Consider the following 20,794-nt stretch of genomic DNA (forward strand, 5'->3'; position numbering starts at 1 on the left):
TCTTTGGTATCCAGCTGAGTTCTCGTATTGTTTGCACGCGCGAAAGGCGCAAGAGAGTTCCCCCTCCCCCTCCCCCACCACCAGCCTCGCCGTCTGAAGTATCACCCTTCCATCCAAAGGTCTTCAGAGCTCATACAGAGAGCTGACTAACGCTGATAAAGGGGAAAGTTTGGTGATATTTCTGACGGTGCAATGGTCATGACTCACTTCATGTGAGGGTTAGTTGCAGGGGAACTACGGCAGTGATTAGGGTATTGGTAGCTTTGACTTGAGAAAAAGAGAGGGGGTGTCGGTGATGATATATGGGCTAAGGGGAGGGAGATAAAAAGATAGAAAGACCTAAGGGGAGGGATTCGGCAGCGATGGGGGTATAGTTATAGACAGACTTGACTCCGGGAAGAGGGGGTGTCGGCGATGATTGAAGCTAAAGGGAGGGAGAAAGGGAGAAAGACTGACAGGAAGGAAGAATCGGCAGTGACGGGGACCTAGCTGGGATGTGGGTGGGTATTTAGATAGACTAAGGTTAGGGACGGATCGAGGGGAATAGCCGAGTTTCCTCTGGCCCTGACACCATATGTCTGGTCCCTTCACCAGACATGGTGTCAGGGCCAGAGAAAACTCGGGCTAGGAGGGGAAATGATGCAGAATGTATTCAGGTTTTGCTTGGGGAGGGGAAGGGGAGGATTAGACAGTGGTGAGGATAGGTTTGGGGAAAGGTTCAGCAATGACGGACTTAGCACTCAGGGGTTTGTCGATTACGTTTTGTTGGGGGGGGGGGGGGGGGGGGGGGGTAGACATTGGGATTGGGCCCAAGAGGGAGGTGATAGTAATACGATAGACAGACTGAGCTATAGGAACACAGCAATCACAGGGAAACACTTATTATGTTAGTGTCGGTAATTCACTACCTGTAGATAATTCGCTAAGGAACGTGACCTCGGCAGTGATGGGGTTCTAGTGGGGAAGTGGGGTACACAGACTCACTGGGATGAAAGGTGATTTCACTAGTGATGGGGACCAAACCAGCGATGAGGTAAAATAGACACGGGAGGGGACGGGACAGGAGAAAGGGACGGGGCTTCGGGAGCGACGAGGGCCGGAGGGGATGGGGCTTACATACTAGGCGTGGAGGGGATGGAGACAAGCTTGAAGTGTTGCACAGGGATTTGAAGTGATCTATAGGGGTCGGACCCCGAGGTTAAATATTTCATGGAATGTGGCAAGCTCCTGCGGCTGGTTGGAGAAGAGAGTAGGGCTTGGATTAGGCAGTGACGTGGGGCCTAGATGGGCAAGGGATACGAGTGACCTAGTCACAGAGGGAAAGAACGAGATGAAAGGAGAAAGTAGTCTTGATAGAGGATGACCTGCGAAGAGACAAACAGCTATTGAGGACATACCGCGACGCGCATGCGTGTATTTCTCGTTAGATGTAGCTCGAAGGTACCTCGGGTATCAAGAGTATAGAACAAGACCAAGGTAGGAGGGTTTATGAATGTGCTGTGATACGGATAACCATTGGTTGATTGCGTACTAACACTGTATCTTAAGAATTTACAAAGAAAGGCCACGAATCCATCTAAGCTATCATAGAGCCAGAGAGCATTGCAAGTCCCTTTAAATTGAGCTTGCACAAGACTCACTGGATTGATTGGAAACTATTGACATACTGACTTATATCTAACACTAAAAGGACGTCACCGAGGGGACTGTCAGTTCTTTTGGATTACCAAATGCCAATGCACCCAATATTTCCCATGGTTCCTTCCCAATGATGAGCAATGCACTCTGGGACAAATTGCTGAAAACCGTATAAGGTACAAAAGGACTGGCAACGCCACAGGGACTTGGCACTATAATATATATATATATATATATATATATATATGGACTATCATTTGGAAAAGCGTGCCAAGCCCCTGTGGGCAACGCAATGGTATGGGACACTACCTATTTACACAAAAAGGCAATGATTCTGGCGCAGTCCTCGTTTTGGGATTTGGTGCAGCAGCTAAAATACATGTGCGACCTAGGATCGATACCGAGGCGCTGCAGAAGAAGAATATTTACAAGTCAGGTTTGCTTTGAATAATTTGGCAATATAAGACAAAGCTCCCGATAGATGATCATCGGAGACTGGAATCTTTCATTGCGATGTATACGTGTTGGAGGCTGACTCATTTTCCCCTGACAGTCCGCCGGCTGCACGTACATAGAAAGATAAAGTTATTGATTGGCGGGTACTGATCGACTGCAGGCTTTGTGCTGTATCGACTGAACTGTCGCCTGTACACGCACACTCCATAGAGACGGAGTTTTAAAGGCCTTACACACTTACGGGACCCGGTCTATGTGACAGGTTTTTGTACGTATATTAACAACACACATTTTATGTGTTTTTCCATTGCCCAGCAATGCTTAAGAAAGACCAGTGTACTAGCACAGGTGCTGCCACCTGTTATACACCATCATAAAACAGGGTCCAGAAAGGTCTACTGCCCCATTGAGTCTTTTGTTTGACACCATCATGCACACAGGGCTCAAAAAGGTCTACTGCCCCATAAAGACTTCTGTTGGATACCATAATATGCAAATTACCAGAAAGGCATATTGCCCCATAAAGCCTTTTGTTGGACACCTTCATATACACAGGGTCAATAGTGGTCTACTTCCCCATAAGGTCTTTCAAAGTGTTGGACAACATCATACACAAATTACCAGGAAGGTCTACTGCCCTATAAATCTACTCAAATATGTAAAATTCCGGCGGGAATGCGGGGACAAGTAAATGACATCGTAATTCTAACAAAAATTGAAAAGGGGGGGGGGGGGGGGGGGGGGGGTAACCGCCCGCTGATTCATGGATGGCAATCTACGCGAAATCCAATAATGGCACGCCCTTAAAATGAGAACAGGGGTAGTGACAACGATTAACAACATCGCATAAGTATGACGTCATATCGAATAACATAATGTATCATTTCCCGAATGAGATCGTGATGTTGGTCATAAAATGTTGCCATGGTCTTCATCAACCTATATTTAAAGAAACACTTATATTTTCGACATCTGCCACGAGAATCTTGATTTTTCAACGGTGACATGTTAACGCCTTTTATTGGAAGAGTATAGGTATTATTTTCTCGGGAACCATTGGCTATAGTCACTTTCCGGAAATTTACGAGAAAATATACTCGTAACTTACGGAAAGTACCGACCGTTCCCGACTGAGTAGTTGATCTACTTACTCTTCCTATTGACCTATTGACCTATAAATGCGTCAGTAGACCCCTCGCCGGATGACTAGTGAAGTGTAAACGGATCGTGTCCTTGATCGTGGTATCCGCCGGTGACAGATTCTGAATGTCTGACATTTGAGGGTATATCAGCGTCCACAACAAATATGATCAATATTAACATTCAGCGAAAATTTTATGCTGTTAAAGCGTTTCTATATCCACCGGATAACTGAATTGGGGAAGAGGGGCAAAATTTTATTTGTGATAACCGCTGTGATGAGTAACACTACCAGATCGTTACAGGCAAAGGTTGGAGTACGGCCGCTGCTGCTCAAGTCAATATACCGTAAATCACCCAGTTATCGGCATATGTACAGAATATATTCTCAGTCATTACCGTAAATCACCCAGTTAACGGCATATATACAGAATATATTCTCAGTCATTACCGTAAATCACCCAGTTAGAGACACAGAATATTTTCTCAGTCATTACCGTAAATCACCCAGTTATCGACATAGACACAGAATATATTCTCGGTCATTACCGTTAATCACCCAGTTATCGGCATATATACAGAATATATTCTCAGTCATTACTGTAAATCACCCAGTTATCGGCATATATACACAGAATATATTCTTAGCCATTACCGTAAATCACCCAGTTAGAGACACAGAATATTTTCTCAGTCATTACCGTAAATCACCCAGTTATCGACATAGACACAGAATATATTCTTAGTCATTACCGTAAATCACCCAGCTATCGGCATATATACAGAATATATTCTCAGTCATTACCGTTAATCACCCAGTTATCGGCATATATACACAGAATATATTCTCAGCCATTACCGTAAATCACCCAATTAGAGACACAGAATAAATTCTCAGTCATTACCGTAAATCACCCAGTTATCGGCATATATACACAGAATATATTCTCAGCCATTACCGTAAATCATCCAGTTAGAGACACAGAATATATTCTCAGTCATTACCGTAAATCACCTAGTTATCGGCATAGATACAGAATATATTCTCAGTAATTACCGTAAATCACCCAGTTATCGGCAAAGACACAGAATATATTCTCAGTCATTACCGTAAATCACAGTTATCGGCAAAGACACATAATATATTCTCAGTCATTACCGTAAATCACCCATTTATTGGTATAGACATAGAATATATTCTCAGTCATTACCGTAAATCACCCAGTTATCGGCATGGACACAGAATATATTCTCAGTCATTACCGTAAATCATCCAGTTATCGGCATGGACACAGAATATATTTTCAGTCATTACCGTAAATCACCCAGTTATTGGTATAGACAAATTAACCTCAAGATGAAAACTAAGTTTCAAATGCTTAATTTCAGGTATGTAAGTTAAATTACATAATTAAGATAATTTAGATTTTCGTATTATCGAGCGTCCGGAATATGATATGGACAAACGAGGTACACGTCGTCCGGATTGGTGGAAATTGGAACAGAAAGCTCATTCGGTACGGACAAACCAGTTTACGCTCGAGGAAAGTACAAGTTCGCAGAGATCATCTCAGAGCAGACCTAGTCGAGCCACAAGTATTGGAATGACAGTTTAATAGCTAGCTATACATCGGGGACAAACCCGATCGCACAGAGTTACAGCAACTACAAAGAGCATATCTACTGAAGCGAATGACGTGATGTGAACGTAATTCAAATTGATCCAGTGAAAGTAGGTCAATTTCATCATGCACTTTGGTCACATTGTATCCGGGATCCAGCACCTGCCTCCGACCCCAGAGTTAGTAGTGTCGCTTCCGCTTCCGCCAGACTGATGAAAGCTGTTTTATTATTCAAAGATTTAATCGATTGATTGATTGATACGGTTTTATCCTACAACCAGGATAATATAATTTTAGGCATGGCCTATGTGAGAGCGCAGAAATCCCGGTGCCCATGGAATTCGAGAAACAAGCACACATAATCTAGTGTACTAGAATAGTAAATCCCACGTTACAAAATGAATATATTGCCAACAGATCTATACACTGGTTTGTAATAAAGTATATATCAACAAGAATTATGATTTAGATAACTTACTACAAAAACTAATCGTAGAATAAGTCTTAAAATAGACTGATTGAGCGATGACAAGGTGACGGGACAGCAGATCTCGCAGATGAGCAGCAGACGACAACAACAAAAAATCGGAAGTCCTCTTTATTTTATGTGCTATATTTGGTAAACTTGTATGCAACTCGAACGGACCGGAGCTGCACTCGTAAAACACCGGAAATATTTTCGTTGAAAATTATACCGTTACGTTTTGAATATAAAAAATTAAGAACTTGTTCGTGATAAATTTTATTAACAAATTCTAACTAGTGTGAAGTCAAACATTTGCATATTTTTAAAATCTTGATATTTTGTAATCTCCCGAGAATGTGACTTTGAATACAGTCTTGCGCAACACTGGATCTTGTCGTGACTTCCTGTTTCCGGTTACTGAGAAAGTTTTTGAACTCTAAGTATATTGGGGGAAAAGGGGGGTTTCCGAGACATCTCTACCATTAAGTTCGCTACGCGAACGGGCTTTGCCCGTTCGAGCTGCGCTCTCTATTAAGACCAAGACCAAAATTTAAGGGATTTGAAGGGATTTTCCGCACGCGGGACAATTTCTGGCTGTTCTGTACCTTTAAAGAATTCTTTCTTATGTCTTTTAAAACTATTGTCAGCATCAAAATATCTTTCATGTGGCCAGTTTGAACAAATGAGATTAGAGAGAATATCTCGGCCAAAATTAAATCAAAACGCCTTAATATAGCACCTTTGGGAATTCGGAACCGAAGGGCATCGTTGGATCATATATTTTATGGAAGTATTCGTTAAAATACACAATTATATACACTCTTAACATAAGTTCTGCTGGGGTCGCAATTCCATAGCTTCGTTAGGATTATTTCTTGTCGATCAACACGTCAAATAGCTACAGTATATAGTTTCCCTATTATGACGCAATCGGGACCGTGCGAACGTTTGTAAATGCGATATATCTAGATCTATATATACTTACTATAAATTAAATACCGCATTGTTGATGTGGTAAACATAAAATAAAAACATAAGTAGATGCTTTCGTGCAATTTCAAAGTATCATATGAAATCCTTAATTCAATCCCTTTATACAGTTTTAAGATTTACAACCAATCCAATAGACGGTACAACATACACTATCGCTATCTCGACTAATTACCCTTTTTTGATGTTTATTTGTGTTTTAACAGCACACGATGGAAATCAAAGGACGGTACTAACTCGAATGGGACCACCTTAAGGTATTTTTATAATGCTATTTTTACTGAAATGACACGTAGCAGACATGATGACATATTTCCCTCTTTTATACGATACCGGAATGGACCATATACATATGTATATGTTTCCCTGTGCGTCATTTTGAGTGTTGAGCGTCAAGCACGGGCCATCAAAACCATTTGTTTGTCATCATGATCCGTAGACAGAACCGTTCGCTTTCATTCATCAATTGGCGGACGCGAATGGAGACATAAGAAAAGAGCCTAGAATAGTTTGTCCGAGGAAGTGGTGTCATCCGCCACTCTAAAACAATTTAAAACAACCCTAAACAAATCATGGAAAGATAAGAACATTATAATTCTGTCCAGAGTGCTATCAAAATCAACCGGAACCGGAAACACATATTGTGATGGGTCAGATAGGCGAAACGCCTATAGAAGACCTCGACAACAGGTAACAGGTAATAGAGAAGAGATGGGGGTATCAAATTTAGTCGCCCCGTACGAATCATGTAATGGTTGAGGCCAGTATTATGTGTGAGGCTGATACCTCAAGACATCATATCAACAGAGTATAAGTGCATATTATGTGACCTACATACATCATGTGATCTTCTACATACATTATGTGACCTTCTACATACATTATGTGACCTTCTACACACATTATGTGACCTACATACATTATGTGACCTTCTACATACATTATGTGACCTTCTACACACATTATGTGACCTACACACATTATGTGACCTTCTACATACATTATGTGACCTTCTACACATTATGTGACCTACATACATTATGTGACCTTCAACACACATTTGTGACCTTCTACATACATTATGTGACCTTCTACATACATTATGTGACCTTCTACATACATTATGTGACCTTCTACATACATTATGCGACCTACACACATTCTGTGACCTTCTACACTCTATAACCTACACACATTAGGTGACCTTCTACACACATTATGTGACCTACACACATTATGTGACCTACACACATTATGTGACCTTCTACATACATTATGTGACCTACACACATTATGTGACCTTCAACACACATTTTTGACCTTCTACACACATTATGTGACCTACACACATTATGTGACCTTCTACATACATTATGTGACCTTCTACATACATTATGTGACCTACACACATTATGTGACCTTCTACATACATTATGTGACCTTCTACATACATTATGTGACCTTCTACATACATTATGTGACCTTCTACATACATTATGTGACCTTCTACACACATTATGTGACCTTCTACATACATTATGTGACCTTCTACACACATTATGTGACCTTCTACATACATTATGTGACCTTCTACATACATTATGTGACCTACACACATTATGTGACCTTCTACATACATTATGTGACCTTCTACATACATTATGTGACCTTCTACATACATTATGTGACCTTCTACATACATTATGTGACCTTCTACACACATTATGTGACCTTCTACATACATTATGTGACCTTCTACACACATTATGTGACCTTCTACATACATTATGTGACCTTCTACATACATTATGTGACCTTCTACATACATTATGCGACCTACACACATTCTGTGACCTTCTACACTCTATAACCTACACACATTAGGTGACCTTCTTCACACATTCTTTGACCTTCTACACATATTCTGTGACTTTCTACACCCACCTGCCATCTTCTTCACACATTGATCACTTGTTCTGACATAAACAAGTAAGATTTTATCGCAGACTATTATTGACCATGGCTGTCGACCGGACACACGCCCACGTTATTGGTATGTTGTGATATGCCGGATTGTGACCATTACAGTTAATGGGGTGGGATACTGCTATAACAACCAGTTACATCCTCTCCTTAGCGGTATAAACCAGCTTTCTCCTTGTGTCTGATAAACACAGGGACGTCGATTGACGCAAACTCTTTAGCCCCAATGTCCGTATACATTATATTAATTCACGGACCATTGAGCTAGAAGTATTAAGTCTGTGTGCATACAATCATACATACATACTTTGTGACAATAGGGAAGGGAAGCAATGCATTCAAACTTTATTCATTTTACAAAAAAAAGGAGAAACAAGTCATATCAACTTAATCACGCTTGTTTGCCCGGATTGAAACGTGCAAGGGGTCTTACTGTGGGTGGAAACCAGAGCATCCGGGGAAAAGTCATCTGGTCGGGTTGGTGACCCCATACCTTTTCACGTCCGATCGGGGAATCGAACCCCGGCCGCCTTAGGTCAAACGCAAGTTCGTTACCACTGTGCAACCCGACCACACATGGACGTTACAATTGTATATTATGTAAATCGTGGTGTACAATACATTTTATCTGTAAAAGTAAATGTTTAAACTTTTGTTTGAAGAACTTCGTTATTCTTTAGGTTTAAGCCTTGTTTTCTCTGGCTCAAACATGCTGAACATTTTGGCATTTTATGCATACACACCAGTTAACTTCGAGTTTTTATCAATGTATTGTGATGGAATGATAATCACTTCGTAGGCGTCAGACTCGAAGGATGACATCATTTCATTTTTATAGTAATGATTTTTTTTGGGGGGATGGAATGTTAATTTCCTATTTATAGCTTCATTCACTTTGAACGTTGACCTTTGAACTCCAAAAGAATTGCCAAGCAAACATTTCGAGACGGAAACGAATCATCTCAAGGTTTGTTCAAACCAACAGGAACTTAACCTCTTCGAGAAACGTGTATAAATGAAGCTTGGCCTTCCATTTGATACTTCCGAACATAGGGACTTCTCACGAATCCTAAACTCGGTGGTCCGTATTTTCGTACATACGTATATGAACCGCGGATTTAAGTTATACCAAGTTCCTGTTTTTCACATAAAACCCAAGAAATCGTCAGGCGTATACGTGTCTTAGGCCAATGATAACTTGACCTTATAAGCAGAACAATTGCTAATGTATAGTGACCTTGACATCTGAATTTTGATTTGCCAACCAAGCACGTTCCGTAGGGAAACACAATGTATGAATGAGTTTGACCACACCAAACATGACCTTGCCCTTCTATCTCTCCAACAACGGAAAAGAGTGGTACGCGCGTGGCTATAACTTCGTCACTGACCTTCGATAAAGTTCGGTATCACAGGGACTTGGTACGAATTTCCAATCCACGATCCATGTATATTATCATAGTATCGTTAAAATACCTATCTATAGTCGGTTTGAAATTCGTGCCAAGTCCCTCTGTTCACATAGATATTTTTATTTCAGCCAGACCCTTTGCTAGTATTCTGTTTAGACTTGAAACAAATTTCCATGTCCATATGATGTATGTGTGTTTTGAATACATGTAAAATAAATGGACCGTAGGGATTTGAAATTTCTGTCTAATCCCTGTGAATCCGAACCGATGAAAGTGCTTTACTGAATCCGACGATTTTTCGCTCTGATGACGTTTTAGGTTGTGTGTTACTAACTTTCCAGATATCGGTCAACTCCTCCAGTATAATTGAGGACACATGATCGTGACCCCGTGACTGCTATAGAAATTCTGGGCCAGACAATCACCAGCCCCCTCTTCACGGCGATACAGAGATCGGGGCCACTGTGACTGACCTCCTCGTTACCTTTCGGTCAGTCACTCGTAGATAGATCTGGGAACGAGGTTTCCTATGTCTGGACGATCTATGGCAACTTGTTAACGGCCGTATTGTCGACCAAATATTTTATTTTCACTCAGCCACACTTTGTGCGGAACAAAAGATCACATTTATATAACGCAGTGATTCACATATTCTTAAACATTATGATTCACATTTTCTTCGACATTATCTTTGTACATATAGTAAATACAGTGATTCACATATTCTGAAACATTATTTTTGTGCATATGGTAAATACAATGATTCACATATTCTTAATTTTATCTTTGTACATGTGGTAAATACAGTTTCACATATTCTTAAACATTATGATTCACATTTTCTTAGACATTATGATTCACATTTTCTTCGACATTATCTTTGTACATATGGTAAATACATTGATTCACATATTCTTTAACATAATCTTTGTACATGTGGTCAATACAGTGATTCACATATTTTTAAACATTATGATTCACATTTTCTTAAACATTATCTTTGTACATATGGTAAATACAATGATTCACATATTCTTAGATATTACCTTTGTACATATGGTAAATGCAGTTTCACATATTATCTTTGTAAATATGGTAAATGCAGTTTCACATATTATCTTTGTACATATGGTAAATGCAGTTTCACATATTATCTTTGTACATATGGTAAATACAGTGATTCACATATTCTAAACATTATCTTTGTATACGTATATGGTATATGCTTTGAAATTGCACAAAACTCATTTCTACTTGGGAGTATTACAATGTAACAACTAACATGCTTTCATGTGTACACGGCAATTATTATAATGAACATTGAGTAGTAATATAATACATGGTAATACAAAATGTTCACTATGAAAAATACCATCATTGTAAACATACATGTTTGTCAAAAAAGATTTTATTCAATTAAGAGTTAAGAGCTTAAACATATTGGATAATTTCAATACCTTTTCTATAAATGTACTTACATTCATTTAATGTTTCACAGTGGAAGCTTATTTATTGTTTGATAAATCGATTACTGTTAAAGTGTTCTTTTCTTTTCTCTTTTTAAAACTCTTCTCTAGAGGAGCTGAATCCAAACACGTAAGAAGTTACTGACATCCCTATCAACAAGGAACGAAAAAAACAATTCATCGCTATGCCTGGTATGTATGGAATTTCACATCTAAGAAATTTATTTTGATAGATCGGTTTTTAATTTATTTATGTTCGATCAAACATGGTTTCGAAAATCGGTGAAAAAGTACGAAGGTTTTTTTAATCTGGAAAATGTCATATTTCCTAAGGATGAATTCAATGACGGAGACTTGTGTACATGACCTAGATAATTGTGATGTTGACAAAAAGACGCATACGTATACCTTTCCGGAATACTTGGTTTGGTTTTGTCATTCAAGGGTCGCCCATCATCGGATACCCACGGTTGATTGGTGTAGGTGCAATCAACCGTGGGTGTCCATAGTGCAATCAACCGTAGCCAGGTATCCGTAATGCAATCAACCATGGTTATCCGTAGTGCAATCAACCGTAGGCATCCGTATTGCGATCAACAGTGGGTATCCGTAGTGCGATCAACACTGATATCCGTAGTGCAATCAACACTGATATCCGTAGTGCAATCAACACTGATATCCGTAGTGCGATCAACAGTGGGTATCCGTAGTGCGATCAACAGTGGGTATCCGTAGTGCGATCAACAGTGGGTATCCGTAGTGCGATCAACAGTGGGTATCCATAGTGCAACCAACCGTGGGTATCCATAGTGCAACCAACCGTGGGTATCCATAGTGCAACCAACCGTGGGTACCCGTAGTGCAATCAACAGTGGGTATCCGTAGTGCAATCAACCGTTGGTATCCGTAGTGCAATCAACCGTGGGTGTCTGTAGTGCAACCAACCGTGGGTATTCGACGTCCGTAGCGTAGTGCAATCAACCGTGGGTATCCGGCGATGAGGGTTGCTTTGTGATTAAGAGCCACAGTTTCGTTCAGACTTCTGAAAAAAGGTTTTCTTGAGAATTCACCAGAAAGAATAAGACATTATCATTTGGAATTGTTTCTTTGATAAATAAAAACGTGTGTCACTATATAATATATACTACAATAAGAACTTACCTTGGGGCTTTTTAGAGCTTCATATATTTCATAAATATTTACAGTTAAAAATGGCGTTTAAACCGTTACGGACTGAATGTCCATCACGCGGTAGTACACGTGTGTGTCGGGCTGAGTCTGCATGCACCAATCATGCAAAATAAGTACACGTGCCCCGGGTTTCGTATCCTTTCGCAGTCAAGAGACTTTCTCCGTGGGGACGCGACCCATGTACTCCAACATATCCCGGAGTGCATTGAGAGAGTCCTCGTAATAGTGTAACGGGTTGTTAAGTTGTTGGCATTGGAAGGGCGGGGCGCAATATAAATCTAAATCAGAATAGATTTAAAATAACCAATTCTCAAATTATTCATGTCATTGTGTGTGTGTTTTTTCTTATTCTTTTAAAACTCTTTAAAACTTTTCTTAACTTTAACCAATTATCATTTCACTATGGTTGGAGCTTTCCTTTACATTAGCCATTTATCATACCTCATGGTTTGTGTCTGTCTTAACTACAACCAAAGAGAGGTTATGCCTGTCTTAACTATAACCAAACAGGGGTGCGTGTTTATCTTAACTATAACCAAACAGAGGGTTGTGTCAGTCTTAACTATAACCAAACAGAGGGTTGTGTCAGTCTTAACTCTAACCAAAGAGAGGTTTGTGTCTGTCTTAACTATAACCAAACAGAGGTTTGTGTCTGTCTTAACTATAACCAAACAGAGGTTTGTGCCTGTCTTAACTACAACCAAACAGAGGTTTGTGTCTGTCTTAACTATAACCAAACAGAGGTTTGTGTCTGTCTTAACTATAACCAAACAGAGGTTTGTGCCTGTCTTAACTACAACTAAACAGAGGTTAGTGTCTGTCTTAACTCTAACCAAACAGAGGTTTGTGTCTGTCTTTACTATAACCAAACAGAGAGTTGTGTCTGTTTTAACTATAACCAAACAGAGGTTTGTGTCTATCTTAACTATAACCAAACAGAGAGTTGTGTCTGTCTTAACTCTAACCAAACAGAGGTTTGTGTCTGTCTTAACTATAACCAAACAGGGGTGTGTGTTTATCTTAACTAGAACCAAACAGAGGGTTGTGTGTATCTTAACTATAACCAAACAGAGGTTTGTGTCAGTCTTAACTATAACCAAACAGAGGTTTGTGTCAGTCTTAACTATAACCAAACAGAGGTTTGTGTCAGTCTTAACTATAACCAAACAGAGGTTTGTGTCTGTCTTAACTATAACCAAAAAGAGAGTTGCGTTTATCTTAACTTTAACCAAAAAGAGAGTTGCGTTTATCTTAACTTTAACCAAACAGAGGTTTGTGTCTATCTTAACTATAACCAAATAGAGGTTTGTGTTTATCTTAACTTTAACCAAACAGAGGCTTGTGTCTGTCTTTACTATAACCAAATAGAGGTTTCTGTCTGTCTTAACTATAACCAAACAGAGGTTTCAGTCTGTCTTAACTATAACCAAACAGAGGTTTGTTTCTGTCTTAACTCTAACCAAACAGAGGGTTGTGTCTGTCTTAACTATAACCAAACAGAGGTTTCTGTCTGTCTTAACTCTAACCAAACAGAAGTTTGTGTTTATCTTAACTATAACCAAACAGGGGTTTCTGTCTGTCTTAACTCTAACCAAACAGAAGTTTGTGTTTATCTTAACTATAACCAAACAGAGGGTTGTGTTTATCTTAACTATAACCAAACAGGGGTGTGTGTTTATCTTAACTATAACCAAACAGAGGGTTGTGTTTATCTTAACTTTAACCAAACAGAGGTTTGTGTCTATCTTAACTATAACCAAACAGAGGTTTATGTCTGTCTTTACTATAACCAAATAGAGGTTTCTGTCTGTCTTAACTATAACCAAACAGAGGTTTGTGTCTATCTTAACTCTAACCAAACAGGGTTAGTGTCTGTCTTAACTATAACCAAACAAAGGTTAGTGTCTGTCTTAACTATAACCTAACAGAGGTTAGTGTCTGTCTTAACTATAACCAAACAGAGGTTAGTGTCTGTCTTAACTATAACCAAACAGAGGTTTGTGTCTGTCTTAACTACAACCAAACAGAGGTTTGTGTCTGTCTTAACTACAACCAAACACAGGTGTGTGTCTGTCTTAAATATAACCAAACAGAGGTTAGTGTCTGTCTTAACTATAAACTAACAGAGGTTAGTGTCTGTCTTAACTATAACCAAACAGAGGTTAGTGTCTGTCTTAACTATAACCTAACAGAGGTTAGTGTCTGTCTTAACTATAACTAAACAGAGGTTTGTGTCTGTCTTAACTACAACCAAACACAGGTGTGTGTCTGTCTTAAATATAGCCAAAGAGGTTTGTGTTTATCTTAACTCTAACCAAACAGAGGTTTGTGTCTATCTTAACTATAGCCAAAGAGGTTTGTGTTTATCTTAACTCTAACCAAACAGAGGTTAGTGTCTGTCTTAACTATAACCAAACAGAGGTTTGTGTCTGTCTTAACTATAGCCAAAGAGGTTTGTGTTTATCTTAACTCTAACCAAACAGAGGTTAGTGTCTGTCTTAACTATAACCAAACAGAGGCTTGTGTTTGTCTTAACTATAAATAAACAGAGGTTTGTGTTTATCTTAACTCTAACCAAACAGAGGTTTGTGTTTATCTTAACTCTAACCAAACAGAGGTTTGTGTCGGTCTTAACTCTAACCAAACAGAGGTTTGTGTCGTTCTTAAATATAGCCAAAGAGGTTTGTGTTTATTTTAAACTTTAACCAAATAGAGGTTTCTGTCTGTATTAACTATAACCTAACAAAGATTTATGTCTACCTTAACTATAACCAAACAGATTGTTGTGTCTATCTTAACTCTGACCAAACAGAGGTTTGTGTCTATCTTAACTCTAACCAAACAGAGGTTAGTGTCTGTCTTAACTATAACCTAACAGAGGTTTGTGTCTGTCTTAACTATAACTAAACAGAGGTTAGTGTCTGTCTTAACTATAACCTAACAGAGGTTAGTGTCTGTCTTAACTATAACCAAACAGAGGTTAGTGTCTGTCTTAACTATAACCTAACAGAGGCTTGTGTTTGTCTTAACTATAACTAAACAGAGGTTTGTGTTTATCTTAACTCTAACCAAACAGAGGTTTGTGTTTATCTTAACTCTAACCAAACAGAAGTTTGTGTTTATCTTAACTATAACCAAACAGGGGTTTCTGTCTGTCTTAACTCTAACCAAACAGAAGTTTGTGTTTATCTTAACTATAACCAAACAGAGGGTTGTGTTTATCTTAACTATAACCAAACAGGGGTGTGTGTTTATCTTAACTATAACCAAACAGAGGGTTGTGTTTATCTTAACTATAACCAAACAGAGGTTTGTGTCTATCTTAACTCTAACCAAACAGAGGTTTGTGTCTGTCTTTACTATAACCAAATAGAGGTTTCTGTCTGTCTTAACTATAACCAAACAGAGGTTTGTGTCTGTCTTAACTATAACCAAACAGAGGGTTGTGTTTATCTTAACTATAACCAAAGATATGTTTGTGTCTATCTTTACTTTAACTAAAGAGATGTTTGTGTATGTCTTAACTATAACCAAACAGAGGTTTGTGTCTGTCTTAATTATAACCAACCAGAGGTTTGTGTTTATCTTAACTATAACCAAACAGAGGTTAGTGTCTGTCTTAACTATAACCTAACAGAGGTTAGTGTCTGTCTTAACTATAACCAAACAGAGGTTAGTGTCTGTCTTAACTATAACCTAACAGAGGTTAGTGTCTGTCTTAACTATAACTAAACAGATGTTTGTGTCTGTCTTAACTACAACCAAACACAGGTGTGTGTCTGTCTTAAATATAGCCAAAGAGGTTTGTGTTTATCTTAACTCTAACCAAACAGAGGTTTGTGTCTATCTTAACTATAGCCAAAGAGGTTTGTGTTTATCTTAGCTCTAACCAAACAGAGGTTAGTGTCTGTCTTAACTATAACCAAACAGAGGTTTGTGTCTGTCTTAACTATAGCCAAAGAGGTTTGTGTTTATCTTAACTCTAACCAAACAGAGGTTAGTGTCTGTCTTAACTATAACCAGAGGCTTGTGTTTGTCTTAACTATAACTAAACAGAGGTTTGTGTTTATCTTAACTCTAACCAAACAGAGGTTTGTGTTTATCTTAACTCTAACCAAACAGAGGTTTGTGTCGGTCTTAACTCTAACCAAACAGAGGTTTGTGTCGTTCTTAAATATAGCCAAAGAGGTTTGTGTTTATTTTAAACTTTAACCAAATAGAGGTTTCTGTCTGTATTAACTATAACCTAACAAAGATTTATGTCTACCTTAACTATAACCAAACAGATTGTTGTGTCTATCTTAACTCTGACCAAACAGAGGTTTGTGTCTATCTTAACTCTAACCAAACAGAGGTTAGTGTCTGTCTTAACTATAACTAAACAGAGGTTAGTGTCTGTCTTAACTATAACCTAACAGAGGTTAGTGTCTGTCTTAACTATAACCAAACAGAGGTTAGTGTCTGTCTGAACTCTAACCAAACAGAGGTTTGTGTTTATCTTAACTATAACCAAACAGAGGTTTGTGTCTGTCTTAACTATAACTAAACAGAGGTTAGTGTCTGTCTTAACTATAACCTAACAGAGGTTAGTGTCTGTCTTAACTATAACCAAACAGAGGTTAGTGTCTGTCTTAACTATAACCAAACAGAGGTTTGTGTCTGTCTAAACTATAACCTAACAGAGGTTAGTGTCTGTCTTAACTATAACCAAACAGAGGCTTGTGTCTGTCTTAACTATAACTAAACAGAGGTTAGTGTCTGTCTTAACTATAACCAAACAGAGGTTAGTGTTTGTCTAAACTATAACTAAACAGTGGTTATATCTGTCTGAACTCTAACCAAACAGAGGTTTGTGTCTGTCTTAACTATAACTAAACAGAGGTTTGTGTTTATCTTAACTCTAACCAAAGAGAGGTTTGTGTTTATCTTAACTATAACCAAACAGAGATTTGTGTTTGTCTCAACTATAACCAAACAGAGATTTATATCTGTCTTAATTCCATCCATTTCTCACGTCCCTGTGCCGTGCCTTTCTTGAATATAATTTAATTCCATGCCCTGGTTATATGTACTTGTCTCAATTGCGGCCTTATCTGACAATTGACAAATGTCCATGAATAAATATGTTCAGCACACAAACTATGCCCATCCTTCTTGTGTATTGTCAATATATATTAATATACATCCCCGGAAAGAAGACATTACTTAAATCAGATAAATGGAGGCTGACTTCAGCGATCAACAGTGTGTTTTCATTACCGTCCAAAGATCAATTATTTAAATTTCGGAATTAAAAACGGTCCGCCGAACCGACTCTCAATGCCAAACCATCCCATTTAAAAAAAAAACTTCTTTGGAAGGCAATGCTTCTGCCGAGTGAGAAAAATCGATAAGTCCCATTACCAAGGATTGCCCAAGAACGGTTCTCTTCATATATCTGTTTGCGTGTCTGTTTTCTATTTACTTGTAAAGCATGTTTGGTTTCAGTTAATTATTACTCTAAGCTTTCGTTTCCTAATCAGAAGTTAGTGTTAAATCCTGCACCCGTAAGGGTGTTAAATGGTTCACAATATTTTACCATCCATGCTAATTTTGTTTCACATAACCCGGTATTTTTTTATAATTACTGTTTGTGTGTGGGCGTGTACATGAATCGTCTTTGAATTTCTATAGATGCGACATTTCAAACTGGTATCATTCACGTGGTGTCAAAAGTCTCACTGGTAAATAAAAGAATGACGTCATAAACAGACTATTAAAGCGTCAATGAAACGACATTCCTTGTTATCATCAAGTCATTCAAATGTTTGCTTTTTACGATGGTCTTCATGTTAGACAAAAGAAACATCAAAATGACCAAGACTGATTTGCGTTCATAGACATATGAATGGAATTTCTTTTGACTTTCAGCTCAACTGCATGATATTACCAAACGCTGTGGTAATGCTATACCTATGTAAATATATTAATAAAACAATAAATTACTCTTATGACAAACTGTAGGACCACAATTGAAGTGGTCGCCATTTTACTTCTTGATCTATTTAAGTGATGGACGCTATGGTAAGCGTGTATCCGATTAATTAATATATATTTTTAAGGTATCGGTGATTCGTATTGCAGAATATGAAAAATTCTCTAAAAGTGAAGATAAATTAATGAATATCAATAAAAAGGATACTACAAAAAGGAGGGGGGGGGGGGGGGGGGGGGTGTAAATGGAAAACCGAAAAATAAAGCTCCACTTTAATTATTTTCTCGTTCATGTCTACGCTATTGTGTCAATAAACAAGCCTATTATGTCTAGAAATTGAATGGTTAAGCAATCGAATCTTATGTCGTTTAAAAGTCCTGTACTTGTGAAGTGCCTTTTTAAGGCCACACTTCTCAAAGTCTACAATCTACAGAAAGGACAATTAAACGGAACAGTCAAAAGGGACACTGTTTCTTTAAGGCGTTATTTGACGACGGGGTTTTAATTAGAAGTCATAAATATTTTGCTAAAATGACTCCACTTTCGACTAGACGTTTAGCCGTACTCCCGACAGACTGTGTATTTAGTGAACCAGTATCGACCAGTGGTCTCAGTGAGTGACCAGCGATGGTCAGCGGTCCAGAATGACCAGAGGCACGTAATATTTACTGTACATGTTGTTATGGATGGGATGTTTACGTCTAAATTTCCAGACACGATGACATAATTGACCGTCTTAATTCGGTCTATATAACACTTCAGTCAAAACAAGTCTGGGACATTTTGTATAAAAAAAAATCCATAACCAAAGACTCCAAGCTATTCAAATTCAGAGATTGATTTGGATTTTCAAGTTTTTTTTTATTAAAATATAAAATATAAAAAGATAAATAGAAAATAATAATAAAGGTACAACACAGCATCCTCTACTTCCAAAACCTGGCACGTCCTTAAATTACCCTGGCTGTTAATAGGACGTTAAACAAAATAAACCAAACCAAACCATTAGGAGAAACAAATAATATTCTCGTGTACCCTGTTAAACAAACTCTAATTCTATTCTACACTGATAAGGAGAATCAAATAATATTCTCGTGTCCCCTATGATACAAACTTTAATTCTACTCGATACTGACAAGAATCAAATAATATTCTCACGCCCCTGTGCTACAAACTCTAATTCTATTCTACACTGATTAGGAGAATCAAATAATATTCTCATGTCCCTGTGATGAAAACCCTTATTCTACTCTACACTGATTAGGAGAATCAAATAATATTATCATGTCCCTGTGATGAAAACTCTTATCCTACTCTTCGCTGATTAGGAGAATCAAATAATATTCTCGTGTCCCCTGTGATACAAACTCTTATTCTACTCTACACTGATAAGAAGAATCAAATAATATTCTCACGCCCCTGTGATACAAACTCTTATTCTACTCTACACTGATTAGGAGAATCAAATAATATTCTCATGCCCCTGTGATTCAAACTCTAATTCTACTCTACACTGATTAGGAGAATCAAATAATATTCTCACGCCCCTGTGATGCAAACTCTAATTCAACTCTACACTGATTAGGAGAATCAAATAATATTCTCACGCCCCTGTGATGCAAACTCTTATTCTACTCTACACTGATAAGGAGAATCAAATAATATTCTCACGCCCCTGTGATGAAAACTCTTATTCTACTCTACACTGATAAGGAGAATCAAATAATATTCTCATGTCCCCTGTGATGCAAACTCTTATTCTACTCTACACTGATAAGGAGAATCAAATAATATTCTCATGTCCCTGTGATGAAAACTCTTATTCTACTCTTCGCTGATTAGGGGAAACCGGGGGCCGTGGTGGCCGAGTGGTTAAGGTGTCCCGACACTTTATCACTAGCCCTCCACCTCTGGGTTGCGAGTTAGAAACCTACGTGGGTCAGTTGCCAGGTACTGACGGTAAGCCGGTGGTTTTTCTCTGGGTACTCCGGCTTTCCTCCACCTCCAAAACCTGGCACATCCTTAAATGACCCTGGCTGTTAATAGGACGTTAAACAAAATAAACCAAACCAAACCATTAGGAGAAACAAATAATATTTTCGTGTCCCCTTTTAAACAAACTCTAATTCTACTCTATACTGATTAGGAGAAACAAATAATATTCTCACGCCCCTGTGATGCAAAACTCTTATTCTACTCTTCACTAATTAGGAGAATCAAATAATATTCTCGTGTCCCCTGTGATACAAACTTTAATTCTACTCGATACTGACAAGAATCAAATAATATTCTCGTGTCCCCTGTGATACAAACTTTAATTCTACTCGATACTGACAAGAATCAAATAATATTCTCGTGTCCCCTGTGATACAAACTCTGATTCTACTCTACGCTGATTATGAGAATCAAATAATATTCTTAGGCCCCTGTGTAAGTCTGATATTACTATGTGCTGA

Source organism: Pecten maximus, chromosome 7 (genome assembly GCF_902652985.1).
Source record: "Pecten maximus chromosome 7, xPecMax1.1, whole genome shotgun sequence".
Taxonomy (NCBI): Eukaryota; Metazoa; Mollusca; class Bivalvia; order Pectinida; family Pectinidae; genus Pecten; species Pecten maximus.